This window comes from Haliaeetus albicilla, chromosome 16, assembly GCF_947461875.1.
Source record: "Haliaeetus albicilla chromosome 16, bHalAlb1.1, whole genome shotgun sequence".
Lineage (NCBI taxonomy): Eukaryota > Metazoa > Chordata > Aves > Accipitriformes > Accipitridae > Haliaeetus > Haliaeetus albicilla.
The window spans coordinates 18514935-18527693 of record NC_091498.1 but is presented as its reverse complement, the minus strand read 5'-3'; the positions used below and the strand labels follow the sequence as shown (position 1 = coordinate 18527693).

At 37.8% G+C, this 12759-nt stretch overlaps 1 long non-coding RNA gene across 1 annotated transcript in view; it reads left to right on the top strand.

Annotated features, from left to right (window-relative positions):
- The first annotated feature begins 2375 nt into the window (after positions 1-2375).
- The window catches only part of LOC138689460 (uncharacterized), a 72969-nt gene continuing 62585 nt past the window's right edge, over positions 2376-12759 (top strand). Inside the window, exon 1 of the long non-coding RNA XR_011328288.1 lies at positions 2376-2633. This is a non-coding gene — a long non-coding RNA (uncharacterized lncRNA). The remainder of the gene's footprint in view (positions 2634-12759) is intronic.

Here is a 12759-nt window from a genome sequence, read left to right as displayed (position 1 = left end):
TTATGACTTGACTTTTATTACTAACTGTCAAACATAGCTGTCAAGCATATAAAAGTGTGATATAAAGGAAGATCATTTTATTATAGTAAGAGACAAAGCAGAGATCGAATGATGACCTTTCTTGTGGGTTTTTTTCAGTTACCCACAGGAAGAAGGAGGCAGAGTCCTCAGCATCTTAAAAAGGGAAATGGGGGGAGAAAACCTCCGGGAGAGGACACTTTCCTACAGATAAAAAAAACTGACAGCAAAAAGCACAATATGATTTTAATGAAGTCAACATATGTGGATGTCTGTGGGTACTGGTGTGTGACTTCCGTGTCTTTCTTGTAGATATAATGTGATAGTATGGGGGTGGGACAGTGCACCTCAACAACCTTCCAGGGAGCAGTTCTCTGGCTGACTGATAATCACAGCTACAAGTGATTTTTTGTTTGGTCTGTAGCCGAGATATTTCCCCCTCTGGCCTGTTGGTATGTGTTGTAATCATGATCTTAGAGATGCTGGTCTTTGTCAGAGCTATTATTCAAACCACACTTCTCTGATGAAAGACAGAAAATATTTACTAGAGGCAGCTCTATCTCTCATTTGTTTTATGTGTGGCTGTGACAATAGCTGGTAAGTTTTGTTTCTGCTGAGAAGTAACAACCTTCTCTCTTGTCCAGGGCTCAAGCGGTTTTTTGGCTCCTTATTTATCACGTTCACTGAAACACCAAAGGCAGTCCTGATCAAAAGACTTGAACTGAAATAACCCAGAACTTCATGAAGGTTTGAATCCAGAACAAAATTTCATTACTGACTTTAGCTGTAGAAGGGGGGGCAAGTAGAATCAATCCCTTGTTAAAACAGCCTTTGCAGATATTACAAAGCAAAGAGAAACCTCGCTGCTTTGCTACTTGCTCAACTTATCTTTACATGGAAGGGAAGTCATCTGCACTCTTCTGTGGGTGAATCTGACCAAGTAAAAGATGCAGGAAGTCAGGGACATAGAGCATAACACAACAGAGTATTATAACTTCTTTGAATGGATAAAATGTTTAAATTTGTTGTGCCAGAGATTGTGCTGACACCTTTTGATTCTGTTCCGTTACTCTGCTGGAGACCCCAAATCTCTTGGTTTTGGTTTGGTTTTTTTTCTGCAAACAAATGGAAAAAACAGTCTATAAAAATATCCTTTCACATAATTATTGATTTTTCTGACATTTAAAGAGGCATTTCCTAACTATGGAAAATAAAACTGAATTGGCAAAGCAAGCTGAGAAAACAAAGATGGTGTCTTATAGCCCTAAACATTTATAGTGAATCTGAGTTTTTCAAAACTGTGAGAGTTAATATAATGTGTACAGAAGATGCCAAACTCTCCATGAATGCTTTTTGGAGAAAATAAAGGCATTTTCACATTGGCTGAATCTATGATGAAAGTAGAGCAGGTATATTGTGGTAAAGAGCAACATGCCCAAAGTTTATTTATTTACTGCTATAATTTTCTGATAGTTCTTTCATCTACAGATGCATAGTACCTCAGACTTCCCTCAACTGTTCTTTCAGATACGTTATGTAGCAACTGATCACAGTAGGATCCTTCAAACCCACACATACACCATACATAAAACTGTTTGCTCAGTCTAGGCCCAAAGGAGCTAGGGGGATCTGCAGAGCCAATTTCTTCTCATTTATCCTGAGTGATAAGGTCAGTTTAGCTTCTGCCATAAGTTACAGCAACGCTAGATAATTCTCATTTGGACCATTACAGTAGTCTCTGTGAGACCCTCTGTCTCTCAGAAACTGTAGCTGCTGAGAACATAAATGGAACCAGTTGCACCAGCGTTCCTACCAGATTAAAAAAGTTCAATGTGAGAGAAATGCCAGGAGGTGCATTGCCTGATATTACCGAGATGATGTTTGAAAGCATTCATGAACTGCGCAAAAAAATCTGCTTTTATAACACTGTCAGCTAATAAATGTCTGTTACATTCCTTGCATGCTGATTTCTACATCTAGTCCCTCCTTGCAAAGGATGCTCAGCACTGTCCTCTACAGCCTTTGCCTCGTCTTTAGTTTGCTTATCCATCTTCTCTGGTAGCTCTATGAAAGTATACTATGCAGTCTGGAATGTGTAGTACAACCATATTTTCAACAGCCAGATGATGTTTAAAAATCCAGTTCAGAAGGGTTCAACATTTTTTAGAGGGTTACATGGTTCCCAAACATAAAAGCTAGAGGTAAGAAGCTGTCTGTTGCTCATTGATCTGCAATGAAAAGTGTTCTGTCTTTCAGTATGGAAGATGGTTGGATATCTTTAGTGCTTCCTAGACACCATAGCGATGATCTTGTAGGCCTCAAAGACATCAGTGATCATCTGCTTGGAAGTTTCTGGTTGAAACAGAAAACTTAAATAATATTTTTAAGTTTTTCCATCTCTTGTCATGTGGACCATATTCTTGCTACGCAGAACAGGCTTCAGATGTCTCAGTGTCATCTTTCTCCTTTTTTTAGGACTGTGCAGAGGGCTGTCAACAAGCTTCGATTGTGCACAGAGCAAAACAGCAAGGACTAGACTGAGAGGGTTCAGAAGAGTATGGTCTCACATTAGATGAAGGCAGAATCATGCAATGGTCTGTCTCTACCTCATGCAGGTAAGTGGAGGAAGAATGAACTTTTGCTGCAGTTCCTGGGTAAAACAACATACTTTATTCTGTCTTTGGATAGTGAAAAGTATTTAAGGCTTACAGATCAGACAGGCTCTGGAGAGTTTTATTATAGGTAGTTCTGAATTCCTGATTACGCTAAAGATCCTTTCAAGAAGGCATCCCACTTGTTAAAACTAAATGGAAGAAATTCCCCAGCTGAACTCTGTGGTCTTTTTTACCTTTGCCCATTAGCACACTTCATAAAAAAGTGGTAGAACATTAGATAAATCCCTTAGATTTTGATACAATAACATTTCCTGTCTCTTTCTCTCAGCATACATCCATGTGCGTGTGCGCACGCACACCCAGACACACACATACATATCTGTCTATTTATAATCTTCAGCGGAAGCTCATGTATAGGGGAAATTCTGGGAATAATTAAGAAAAGGATACTGCATGCTCCAGCAGGCGGAATACATCTTTTTCATTTAAAGCAGGTTTTTTTTTTCTTTACCACCAACTTGCTGCAATTAGGAGGTTGTTGGAGAGATATCAATTGAGATTTGGGAACTGTTTTCTGGAAATGTTTTGAATTAAAATCTAATTGGTAGCTTTCTTTGATAACTATTTTATTGTTGGGTGCAGCTAAATGGAAATCAACCACAAAGGGAACTCAATTTTGTTTGTCATTAATTTTAACTTGATTTCACAAATGATTTACATATACGATATTTTCCCTATTTGTTCTGTACCATTCTTGAACTCCTGTTAGCAGCACTTAGACTGATGTAGTGTCATTTTCCCGTTTATTTATGTTACTTTCAAATACTCTGCATTACCTCAAGTATAGTTATCAGCAAAATGGTGAAGAACCAGTAAGTGGACCAAAGTGAAACTTCCTGCAGTTTATGAAAAACTATGGAATTAGCAGCCCTGAGGACTAAATTTCATTTTTTTTTACCTAAGACATGTTTGAGTGTTGTAGTCGAAGGAAAGCAGACCTACACTGCAAATATATGATCACAACAAAGCAAAATTTTGAAAAGATCAAATTACATAGAACCACGTCAAAAGTCAAAGGTCAGATACACAGTCAAGTTACCCCAGTTAAACATGTTACCAAGGGGACATCAACTGAACCATGGCCATGTGTGATCACTAAGCAAATGTAAATGCAAGCTACTTCAATGTACCATGTGAAAAAGGTGAAAGATACCTGTAAATAAGTATTAGAAAGATTAATGAATAATTTTAGGAAGGGAAGATGGGGTACAAGAATCACAGCAGAGATGTAATTTTACTAACAATGAATGCCATATAACCTGGGCATGCAGGACCCAAGCCAAAGCACACTTGACCAAGTCCAATTGACTCTATGGACTTTGGACTATGCCCATGGAATGTAAGAGAAAAGAGCCATTTGGGGAGGCCAAAATCCTTACAAGGGAGACATAGTTCATATTTTTCTGGAATTAATTAAGACTGTCATTAGTACCAGACAAAGGCAGGTATATAAGGGTTTGCTCATTGTGGAAGCACAAATACTGAAAGCTTTTTCTCTTGAAAATTAACAGGCAAATGTACAATAGCAGTTTCTTTGAGTATTTGCAGCTGAAATACAGTTCTAGTTAGCAGCAAAGAGGAGGATAACATCTTGCTAAATCACTGTATGGGAGCCTAGCACCTCCCCCCTTCTCATTGATTTAGGAGTAAAATGGAGTTCACCTACTGGGGCATGACAACTGCAGAGATGTAGCTTTCCCATGAGTCCCTAAGCAGAATCACAGTACTGCTGCCCAGGACACTCCACCAACACAGGAAAGTTGGCAGGAAGCTGAGATGACACTGTGCATTGCAGTTTCTTAGGTACCAAAACAGCCACACCTACACTGCCTCAGTATTCTGAATGGTGCTGCCTGAAAGCCTGTTTATAGTCGTAGTTTTGTTCCTGCTGTCATAAACTTTTGGCTCTGCAAGACATCCATTCATGTTAGGTTGTCTCCCTGCTTTATTTGGGTTATTTGCATTGTGGTTCTACTCCAAAAAGCATTTATATAAAAAGGCAATCTCCTCTGTTAGCAGATGTGTCCCGCAAGTGCTTTAAGTCAAAGATGTTACTGACTTTGGTGACTCAGATATTTCTCAAATTCTTTTTAACTGCGGTTGCATTGCAAAGGGAGACTTGATTTATATGTCTTCTATACATCATCAGTATACCAGGCTTATATACATGAAACTGAGGGTAAAAGCTGACCATGAAACCTCTCTTTTTTTCTTTTTTAATACTGGTAATAATGTATAAGAAAAGAGACAAGTGGTTTGAAAATAAAGTCTTTTCACTTCTAAATTAAGGAGCTATAATTTGGAAATTGCAGTGAGACTGTAACTATGAACTACAGTCATATGGTTTTTATACGTCTCAGATGGAAATTATACATATCAATGTTGCCTTGCATTAACTTTAAAAATATTTGTCTTTTACAAAATATTTTTTCTGGATGTTTAATTAAATTGAAATGGATTTCCTCCAAAAAAGGGATTCCTTTGATAGTTTTATAAATTCCTCACTGTGAACTTCAGAATTAGGAAGATCTCAAGAGCTTTGAGACTGGCATTTAAATTGGTTTTTCATATGACTACTTTCTAATTTTGCCTGTGCTTAAGAAGCACTTTGCCAATATTTCTAGATGTCTATCTTTGCTCATCCAGTGTCTCTTTTGCCATTGCACATATATAATCACAGGTTAGAAAGGCAGTGTTTGATCAAAAGGGTCATACTGTCAATGAATATCCAGGTTCTTCTCATTACTTTCTGAATGGAGGCTCTTTGCTCCCAGGAGGATGTGATAAGCGTTCGTCTGTAAGCTTTCTTGTGGAATGGTACCGATTAAGTGACAAAACCTGGGGCTTGGGCTTGCCTTTGTTGTAGGAAACTCTATAGCAGAGAAAAGGCCATTGGAGAGGTACTCGTTCCCAAGAGGTTCTCCCTGAGATTTCTGTGTGCAGACTGCTTTGCAGCTATTGCTATGGTGTGAAGTGTTAGACCTTTCAGACCATTACAGCCAGAGTATGAAGAATTCTGGAAATGTACAGAAATGCAAAGAACCTGGTGGGAAATAAATGTGTCTTTTAATAAACAGTATTGCTGTCAGTTTGATCAGCAATAAGAAAGAGAAGGCATTTGTAAAGAAGGCAATTTCTAAACAACATTTGAAAAGGTTAAAAAAAAAGTAGTTATTGGGCAGCTTTGGCCATCTGAGATCTATTCTAGAGATCTAAGGTTCTTTAAGCCATTACTTTATCATTTCACCTTGGACTGTGTAGGACAAATCAGGATGGATGTCAGATTCTGTACAGGTGACAGTTCCATACTTCTCCAGAAACTTCAGGAAGAGGTAGAAAGGACTCATCTTTGCAGAGCTTTACCACTGAAAGTTTTTTAGAAAGAGGGGAGAGTCATCACTGGGCCCCACAAATCCCTGTGTGTGAGGACGGACAAAGTCTCCATGGCAGAACTCTACCTGGGGCCGGTAAGTAATCATCAGAGGCGTTTGGGATCTCAGAAGGTTATTTCTGTCCTCCTCATTGCACTGTCTTTGTAACATCAGTTCACGCCCGGAGCCAGTCTCAGCCGGGTGCCAGCTTGCTATCGTACTTCACTTCCACCAGGGTGTGCCAACCAAACAGACTGAATTCTGTTGCATAGGGGTACAACACAATATTGGAGTATATAAAAATACAGTTAATCCTGAGTGCTTTTTGCTCAATCCATTTATGAAATTGTATTTTAAGACCGGTAAAATAATATTGAACATGCATAGGACAGAAAAAAATATAATCTGTATCCAGAGTATTTTTAGGTAAAGGGTTTTAAAAAAATCAGTGCAGACATGCTGGCTTTTTACCTCCTCTTGTTTTAACCTATGACTGATTCATCAGTTGAAGTGTAAAGAAACAGATCTTCTTATGGTAATTGATTCTCAGGGGCTATTAGCGTAAACGTAAATGCTCAACATAGATGTTACGTAGGTGGGTGTTAGAGAGAAAACATAAATTGTCAGCAATACAAGGCAGTCTGTTCATACCGTAGGGTGAGAAAGTGAAGAATGCTAGAAATCAGAGACTCAGAAATACCTCCCAGAGTTGTCTGTGAGTGCATTCTCCCATTGTGAGTAATTATAAGAAACCTACTGTGCAAGAGTCGATTCTGGTCCTTCAGTTCAACAGGCAAAACACTTACTTGAAAATAACAGAGATTTCAGGTGAGATTTGCAAAAGAGCTTACAAGAGCTAAACTCCTGGCTGCCACTGACCTTCTATGGGAGGTGAGCACCTAAATTTTTAGGTATCCCTGAAAACTGTTGGAACTCTCTGATCTTCTATAGCCTTGGACTAGAATTCATTTTTCTTCAAAGAAACTGTGATTTTTAAACCACAGAGAATAAGAGGGAAGCATGCAGTGAAAGCCCAAGATAATATTCTAGTTGACCTAGCCCACCAAAAATTGTACGATTAACTCCAAAATGTTAGAAGAAATAATAAAAACTGTTGGTTCTTGCCGCCTTTGGTTTTGAACCCTTACAGTTTATGCTTTTCATCTTTTCTTTGGGAGTCTAAGAGTTTAAAACATACTTTCTTTTTTTTAACAAAAATTAAGATTTTATACCATGACATGACTCTAGAAATCAGATCTTCCAGGGAAGCAACAAATGAATTTTAAGAGTTGTGATAAAATTAGGAGACTAAATCATACTGTATTTGTAATTGCTCTAAATAGTCTAGAGACTACAAACTGTGTTATGAAGAATATGCTGTGTGTATGAGCTTCTCCCTTGTGCTGCACCTGTCTTGATGGTGACCGCAAGAGGATGGCTCTGACACAGTCCTTTCACCACTGCCCAGTGTGAATGTTGCACGTGCATCCTGACACAGCCCATACCAGAATGAACATGGTCAGCCCAGGCACTTATCCCCAGGCACTAGGGGATAAGAGGAGGAAACAGTCTTTTAAAACTCTTCCCGACCTTGCATACAGTTCATAGTCCTCTTTGGAAAGGTCCTCAGGCAAAACTCCTAGGCAGTACAAGACCAAACCTGTATTTAGTAGGAGATGTTTTACTTCCTTATTAATTGTGAAGTGTCAGTTCCCAGCAGCAAGCACATTCTAGTATGCTGCCTTTTTATGAAGATGTGAGAACCACAAGGAGTCTGGGATTCTAAATTCCTTTCAGATCCTTTATATAAAAAAAAAAGTCCAGATGTCGCACAAAACATTTAAAGAACTTTATTTGAAAAACATTTTCTTTCTAAATGGGAGTTTATGCAGAGTACAATTAAACATGTTTTTCTAACTAAACACACTAGTTTGTATCTTGTGGCAGGGAAAAATAAATATGTAAAAATAAAAACAGTCTGAGACTCAAAGTTAATCATGTTGTGCCAGCTTGATTCAGATCCCCCAATGAGAGGACATGCATCTTCTCCTGCTGTAATCCCAGACTCCTAGATCTGCCCTCAGGACCAAGGTCTTCAAACTGAAGCCTCAGTCCTTCATTTGGTAGGGAACACATCTCAAGCGTCTTAAATTCTGCTGGTCACAATTCTTGCAAATCATAATGCACCAATCTAGGCAATTACATCTGTGAATGTACCAAATGAAAATTGCTATGTATCTGGTAAATTCAAGGTGCAGCTTTCAGAACTGAACAATGATTTCTGTGTATTTAATTTAGGACACATGATGCTTTCCTGACTTTTTGAGACAGGTGCCTTTCTAAAAGCCAGTCTACTTGACCCTTTTTCCCCTTTTTATAAACGGTTACTGTGTTTGCCTTCTCCAGTCCTGTGGGACTTCCCCCAGCCTTTTCATATTCTTGAAAATAATAATTTCTGGTTAAGAGATTGCCTTGACTCGCTTTAAAAGAACTTTAAGGTGAATTTTCTATCAGGTCCTGCTGGCTGAAATGCATCTAACTCGTCTGAACACACTTTAACTCATGCGTTTCCCAGTGCAGACTCTACACATCTCCCTCTATTAAAATGAAAAACCTTGGCTATGCAGCTAACCTTTTTGATGAAGAATGAATTAAAAAGGACAGGAAATACTTTAGTCTATTCTATGACACCTATGTTTCTTTCTTTTTTCATGTTAACTAATGGATGCTTCCTTTTTTCTTTCCTCATTTGTCATGGATCAACTTTTTTTCCCCTTATTAGGTTTTATTTGTTTTGTTACTGGTAAGTCATTTTGTACTTCAACTTTTTTGGTCTAAACCTTACATGTCAGTCTACTTCTTTATATATATCTTTAGTCCTCACTGTTTCCATTTTGTTAGCCTTTATTTTCTTTTGACTTACACTATAGAGGTCCTGAAGCTTCTATATTGCCTTGGTACATTATTTCCTCTTTTTCTCCTCCATTGAGCCAGATGGCTACTGTGCCTTTAATATTTAATGTCATAACCATCACTTTTGCTGAAGTCATATTTTCCATAAAATTTCTTCACAAAAGAGTCTGTCTATCTACCAGATCCCTGAGTTGGTCTGCTGTCCTACTCCTGTTACTCTCATCACCTTTTTTCCTTGTGTATCATGAACTCTTTTGGTTTACTATCACATGCATCTTCAGATTTTTGACCAGTCACTCCTCACTAGTTAGAACCAAGTTGTTTCTCTGGAACCTTTCTCCACCTTCTCAAACATGTCTAGACAAAATAACCTGCTTCTGCCTTGCTATTTTGCCACAGATACTTGGGTAATTAAAACTCATCTCCACCCCCTTTTGCCTTCCCGATTACCATGGTTCTCCCTGTTCAAATAAGTGATATTAATCTCATTCTTCAGATTAAGTAGTCCATGCTCATCATGGAATTGTGCCTGTACTTTTCCTGTTTTATCGTCATCTCTCTCATTCCAGGACTACTGGAAAAGTGTACTAATTCTTGGCATATATTGAAATGTTTTCATTTTTCCCCTGCTTCTCCTGGCTGAAACTGTACCATTCTGTACCATTCACTGTTGTCACCCTGTGATTGTGATGTGTTCATCTCTGACACACCAGTTAATTGTCCATTTCATTACGCTATAAGGTTTCAGTTTATTCCCTATTACTTTTAGCTTTTGTGTATAAGCACAACAGATATTTGTCAGGTTGTCCTGATGCTCCTTTATCTCTCTTGTGATTCACATTTACCTCTGAGAGTCATGATATTTTTAGTGATAGATGGACTTTTATCATCACCTTATTTCAAGCCTTGCTTACAAAGTTCCTAACTAGACTAATAGGTCAATGCCTTTGGATGAATTCCCTGAATTGTCACAGCAGGCAGTTTGTGGAGCAGAGCTGTCGTTGAAGGTAAAGCCCTGGCATCAATATAATCTGTGCCTCGAGGTATTCATCTCTTTCCCTGCATATTCTGATGGTGACTTCTGGAAATCACCAGAAGAACGAAAGATTTTATAAACACAGATAAGTTTAATCTGCTCAGGTTCACCTGTACATAGAAGCTCAGACACAGCACCATGGTAATGTGGCGAGGAAGCATGGAGTGGAGAGGGGAATGGCAACTTCTTAAGCAAGCTCAATTAAAAAAGATTCATAAAGCAACTTTCAATAGTGCTTCAAGACGTAGGTATTGCCATTCCTAAATTCCTCCTGTGATGATAGCTGAAGATATATAAATGTAATGCAGTGCAAAATGCAGTGCAACTGCCTTTTCCAGCTGCCAAGGGTTTTACTGAGGGGTAATGGCTTATATTAGGCCATACCTGGAAAACACGCAGATAGTAGCTTTTGGGTACACTGAAATAGGATGTTTCTTTTTTTTGTTTTTAGCTACAGTGGTGAGTACATTTCTATAATCAGGCATAATTTCATTTTGCTCTAGCTTGTTCTCACATTAAAAAGTTTCATGTAAATAGCATTACCTGTGGGTCATCTGGTATACCTTGACAGTAACAGACAAGTACAGTGGGAGGTTTCCATTGAGGCCATTATTTTGATTGGATTTAGATTTTGTAAAGATCACTTGATCTCTTCCAGTGTAAGACTGGATGCAGCCGGCATTTTTTCAATCTACTGAGAAACAAATTCTGAATTTACAGATGACCATCAAGCTGGAAGTGTATTTTGTTTTGACAGAATAGAATAAGAATATCTTTAAGTTACACCAACAGCTTATAGTGGGAAAGAGTTTTAAGTAGATAGGAAGATTTAAATATGTGTCATCTTTTAGAGATTATTTAATGTATCAATATGATGGGAAGCAGCTTTATTTTATCTTAACTCCTATATGCTTCACTTTTCATTAGAATCACTCTTATTATGACAATAGTATTTTTATGTTTGGCTCCTGAGATGGTGATGTGGAGAGGGTGTAGTACAGAAATACACATGCAGTTTTTATGTTTCAGTTTCTTTGTCAATTATTTTTTAATCTTATTTGCATTCACATTGTCTTTCTGTACAAGTACCCCTTGTACAACTGATGCTTTCTTTTATTGGATTCTATTGTGCTGTCAAGCCTGGTTTAAAACACAGTAATCTCATAGAGACTTACAATTATGAACATCTTCTGAATTCACAAACATATTAAAGCTGTGTAGGTAGCAAATTATCTGAGAATCTCAACAAACTGCACTTACAGTAAATATCCTACCTTTAGAGGAGTAGCATGCCTTTAAAAGTCAACAGTTGTTTTGAAAGTACTTTGTCACATTTATGAAGCACTGCATCACATTTATGGCACACAGTGTCATGATAAGTTGTCCAAAGTGCCTGTCAGCATGCCTTATAAACTGAAAAAAATGAACAACTCAAAAGATTACCTTAAAGAGTAACAAGCAATCTTCAGAGGTTAGCATATTTTTTTCCTTTTTCCATGAGACGCAAGCAGTGTCATTAAACTTTCTGTTTCTCCAGTTTAATTTTTTTGCAGTGTAATTTAATGGAAATAGACTATTTTAATTTTCAACCATGAAAAGTTATAAATAAAGACATTTTAAAAAGTAAATAACTTTTAGGAGCTTTTTTAAAAGCATGCAGCTGTTCTAACATACAAGATCCTGGTTAGCTATTTTTTTAATACAAACCACAAAGAGGTCAAAGAATCCAGAAATTTTTTACTACCCATTCACATTTAATGCAAATTCCAGCAATATATTCATGTTATTTTTTTAGGCACCTTCAGAGTGCCAGCAGGTAATTGAGTAATCTGAGCTAATGGCACTCATGTCAGGTGCCTAAAGAAATACCCTGAGGATGACATTTGGAGCCGACTTATCATATACTCCTGTTTCACAACTAAGAGGGAGATGAATCTGTCAGAAATGTAAGGAGTAATAAGAAAAGTGCTAATAAAAACATTTTTTTGCTAAGAATTTTGTTCATCATGAATCTTCCAAAGGAATCTATTCTGATTTGCCCAAAACATCGTTAATGTGTACTGCAGAGTAGAATAGGCAACAAGATGGCATTTCACAGCACCTGGGAAACATACTTCTTGGGATCATTTAGTTCCCAGAATCAGAGCTTTACTTTTTATTTTATTTCTGAAAAGGAAGCCTCTTTCTCCAGGGTTGAAAAAAAGTTTTAATAGCAGACTCATTATAAGAAGCTAACCAGGAGAAAAATAGTGATCTTTGTGGCAGTGTTAGCCAGGAGAAATTTTGACGTGTGAGTTATTCCTCTTACAGCCATAGTTGCTAACATGTGAGAGTGATGATACCGTCAACAATAACACTTTTTTGTTATTGTTTGCAAAACCAAATAAAAAAGATAGTAAAACAAAACTCAAGGTGACCGGTCTCCTAGGGTAGGAATATGAAAGGTCATAGACAGTTTTAGTAGAAAAGACTAACAATTTAATTTGCCTAAGGAGGGCTTCAACTTTCTAAGTTCGGCAAAGTGCTTTTCTAGAGTGTGTCCAGCACAGCTGCCAGTTCTGGAACTGCTGTGGTATGGCCACTCCTGACAATTGCTTCCTACTGTCAGCTGTTATGCATCCCCAAAATACAGTTTCTTACCATTTGAGAACAAGTGAATCAGTTCCTACCTTAAGACATGGATTTTATCTGAGAAGCTCTGCATCTCTCTGGCACTGAAGCTAGATACTTGAGGTTGCTTGGTTTT